The sequence below is a fragment of the Hyaena hyaena genome, unplaced genomic scaffold, assembly GCF_003009895.1.
Source record: "Hyaena hyaena isolate Hyena2069 unplaced genomic scaffold, ASM300989v1 scaffold_182, whole genome shotgun sequence".
NCBI lineage: Eukaryota > Metazoa > Chordata > Mammalia > Carnivora > Hyaenidae > Hyaena > Hyaena hyaena.
The window spans coordinates 817,555-821,691 of record NW_024080814.1 but is presented as its reverse complement, the minus strand read 5'-3'; the positions used below and the strand labels follow the sequence as shown (position 1 = coordinate 821,691).

At 45.5% G+C, this 4,137-nt stretch overlaps 1 protein-coding gene across 2 annotated transcripts in view; it reads left to right on the top strand.

Moving 5' to 3' along the window:
• The first annotated feature begins 1,941 nt into the window (after nucleotides 1-1,941).
• Nucleotides 1,942-4,137, top strand: part of PPFIBP1 (PPFIA binding protein 1) — a 168,952-nt gene continuing 166,756 nt past the window's right edge. For both annotated transcript variants that reach the window (XM_039240835.1, XM_039240834.1), the window contains exon 1: nucleotides 1,942-2,131. The gene's annotated coding sequence lies outside the window, so the exon portion shown is untranslated. The remainder of the gene's footprint in view (nucleotides 2,132-4,137) is intronic.

Sequence of the window (4,137 nt, the reverse complement as noted above, 5' to 3'; positions counted from 1 at the left end):
TAATCTGCCGAAGCACAACAAACCATAAAATACTTCAGAAAGTAAAAAAAAAAAAAAAAAAAGCAAAACTAAAAATTTAGTTATTTGCTGTTTGTTTGGCTGTGTACAATATATCAAATATTCCCAGTTTTTTTATTTTTATCTAAATTTTTTATTGAAAGATGACATACAGTGTTATATTATTTTCAGGTGCACGACATAGCGATTTGACAATCCTGTACGTTGTGCAGTGCTCTCCATAGATGTAGTTTCCACCGGTCGCCATACCTGTTATTACAATAGTATTGGCCATATTCCTTCCCTCTGCTAATCTCTGTGACTTATTTATTTTGTGACCGGAAGTTTGTACCTCTTAATCCCCTACCCCCTTCACCTATTTTAAATTTTTTTTTTTTTTATGTTTTATTTATTTCTAGGAGAGAGAGAGAGAGACAGCATGAGCAGGGGAAGGTCAGAGAGAGAGGGAGTCACAGACTGTTATATTTTCCGGGCTCTGAGTTGGCAGTCAGCACAGAGCCCGACGCGGGGCTCGAACCCACGAACTGCGAGATCATGACCTAAGCGAAAGTCGGACGCATAACCGACTAAGCCACCCAGGCGCCCCCCCCCCTTCACCTATTTTAAAGAAGATGCAGAATACACAGCCTTCAAGGAACTCTTGACATTGAGGCATGACGAGGCTAAAGACAATTTGTTAAAGGAGGTAGAGCAGGAACCACCACAGAAGGGAAAGATGGTGTTAGCACGGGGAAGAAGCACACCCGGTGCAAGTGAACTGTCCTCGTAGCCTGGCACGACAGACCCGTTCCAAGGATGGGTCTGAGAAACTGCTGCTGGGCAAGCCGCTAGGTCATGTGGAACTTGAGAGTGTACAGGAAAACCTTGGACTGCGAGTAATTTGTTCTGCGAGTGTTCTGCGAGATGAGCAAACATTTCTAATAATTTTATTACATATTTTTCAATGTTTATTTTTGAGACACAGACTGAGCATGAGTGGGGGAGGGGCAGAGAGAGGGAGACATAGAATTGAAGCAGGCTCCAGGATCTGAGCTGTCAGCACAGAGCCCGACATGGGGCTCGAACTCGTGAACTGTGAGATCGTGACCTGAGCCGAGGTCAGACGCTCAACTGACTCAGCCACCCAGGCGCCCCTCTAATAAATTTCAATTTGATAAATGAGCAGCGTCTTGCAGTATGAGTAGTATGTGATGACACATGTCACATGGTCACAGCTGAGCCGATAGTTCTTGAAATTCGCTTTGATAGACAGGTGCTTTAGATTGCAAGCATGTTTCTGGAATGAATTATGCTTGCGAACCAAGGTTTTGCTGTATTTTCATTAGCCCGGCAGAGATGGGATCCAGAGTGCAAAAAACTGGCTATTACAAGGGAGGAGATGAGCTGCAGGTGGCCCATTAGCCCAGCCTTTCACGGAGTTGGACAAGGAGGCATGCTGCGACAGCTTGGTTTGAGGCGGGCACAGGTGGAGGGGTAGTGCGAAAGCAGCAAAAGCGAGGAGGGAGTGAGTACAAGGTAAAGGGGAGCGGGACACGGACGGATTAAAAATCAGGTGGAGGAAGGCTGGTTAGCCTTGAACTCCATAGAAGCCTTCTTCAGATGGGATGGAAGAAAGGATGGGGAAATAGGATGGGGAAAAAACTGTCATTGGAAGAGATAAGAGTTGAGTAAGTTCACCGCAGGCAGTCTGCATTTTTTCTGTGTAATCGGAGGCAATGAAAGGAAACTCATAGACAAGCGACTCAGGCTCCTGAGAGGCTGGCTCTTGGGATTATTGGTGCGGAGGAAAAATTTGAAAGAATGACCAAAGTCTCTCATCTAAACAATACAAGCTGACACATTTGTCGGGATGTGTCTCCAGGCAGGAAAGTAATTTATTGAAGTGGAAAGTGGTGGCTACAAAAAAGAAGAGGAGAATGAAATGAGACAAAGGAAAACTTGACTGTATTTGAAGGAGGAATTTTTAGACCACCAGATTTAGTCGTTCACAGAACCACTTCCCTGGGGGAAATCTCAGTGTTCTGCGTGGTGAGAAACAGCCCGAGTTTGGTGAAAACTGCCAAGGCACGGCAAAGTACCCTGTGGAAGATCTCTGCGTTAGGTGCTGCTTGTGGTAAGTTCTTCTTTAGTCTTCTGTTTAACTGTTTCTAGAGCGATCTTTAGTTGGAAAGATGTTGGTTGCAGTATCTCAGCAGATTTGTTGTTGTAATGACCTGAGCAGGGTGAGGGGAGACGACTGAAGCGATTCAGTAATTAGGAGCATGGAACTAAAAATCAGCATGCCCGTCAGTCCACCGGTGGGGCTTTTGGGGTTTGCTATGAAGGATAATATCAGGAGGAACTGACCCAGGTGTGTGTAGCATTTTAGATAGGTGTGATATTCCTGAGTTCAATGGTTCTAGTGGGGCTGGCCACATAATTTTTGGAGCCCTGTGTAAAATGAAAACGTGTGGCTCCCTCGTTCAAAAAGCAGGGGGAAAAACCCAATGTTAAAGGTACTAACATAAAAAGCCTTTCCTTTTCTTTTATACCTTCTCTCTTGTCCTTGTGCTTGCTACTTAATATTCTAAGTGCAGAAAAATTAAAAATTTTAGCATGATTTTCACTGCTTATATGGTGCAGCCACTGTTAAATGTAAATGTAAGAGCATTTGAGGGGTGCCTGGATAGGTCAGTTGGTTAAGCATCCAACTTCGGCTCAGATCTCATGGCTTGTGAGATAGAGCCTTGCGTCGGGCTCTGCGCTGACAGCTCAGAGCCTGGAGCCGGCTTTGAATTCTGTCTCTGTCTCTGCCCCTCCCCAGCTCATGCTCTGCCTCTCTGTCTCTCTCTCTCCATCAGGAATAAACATAAACAAAAAACAATTTAAGGACATTTGACACATCTGCAGAATTACTGAAATCGCACACTTCATATTTTGTAATTTGTACATACCTACGTGTATTGTTCTTACCAGAATGTGGAAACACTGTTCAAAACTAACCACTTTAAAAAAAAATTATTTTACGTTTATTTATTTTTGAGAGACCGAGACAGAGCACAAGTAGGGGAGGGACACAGAGAGTGGGAGACACAGAATCTGAAGCAGGCTCCAGGCTCTGAGCTGTCAGCACAAAGCCTGATGCGGGGCCCGAACCCACAAACCGTGAGATCATGACCTGAGCTGAAGTCGGATGCTTAACAGACTGAGCCACCCAGGCGCCCCCGCCTTCTTTTAAAGTTTTTTTATTTACTTAGAATCACAAACAACCTCTGTGCTCTCAGTACAGAGCCAAACATGAGGCTTGAACTGGATCTCAATCTAATAAACTATGAGATCATGACCTACGTGGAAACCAAGAGTCGGATGCTTAACCGACTGAGCCACCCAGGCACCCCCTTAACTCACTACTTTATTTCACTTCTTGATACATGCATTCTCTCAGGCTTTGTCTTACAGAAGGAAGGGCTGGCTTTAAGGAAGGACTGAAAGGAAAATGAACCACGGGTTGCCCTATCTCTCCTTTTCCTTCTATGCTATTATTTTCAGTGTACCTGGTTGGCTAATACTGGGAAGTAATAGGAGGAAGAGGGTATGCTAGGATTCTTTGGTTGTTTGTATTTCTTAGAGAGACGTTGCTTTGTTTCTGTGTGCAAAGCCAGTTATGATTCCTTTGAATGGAAAGTGTGGCTTCTGGGAGCTGTCAGCATCCACCCACCTGCTCACTTGGTTGTATTTGTAACACAGCTACCTTGAACTAGTCTTGCTGATCTCCCATGCATCATGAATCTACAGAAATTCGGTGCTCTGAGGCATTGTAAACTCTGTAAGAATGGCAGCCACACATATTAAACGGGATCGCCTCTGCTCACACATATGCTCCATTGCCCCATATATAGACCTTACTTATAAAACAGAAGTTCACAGTTGAATTAAGAATCTCGAGGGGCACCTGGGTGGCTCAGTCGGTCAAGTGCCCGACTTTGGCTCAGGTCATGATGTCACAGTTTGTGGGTTCGAGCCCCGCGTCAGGCTCTGGGCTGAACGTTTGCTCAGAGCCTGGAGCTGCTTCGGATTCCGTGTCTCCTTCTCTCTCTGCCCCCCCCCCCCCCCCCCCCCCCCCCCCCCTCCCCCCTCCTT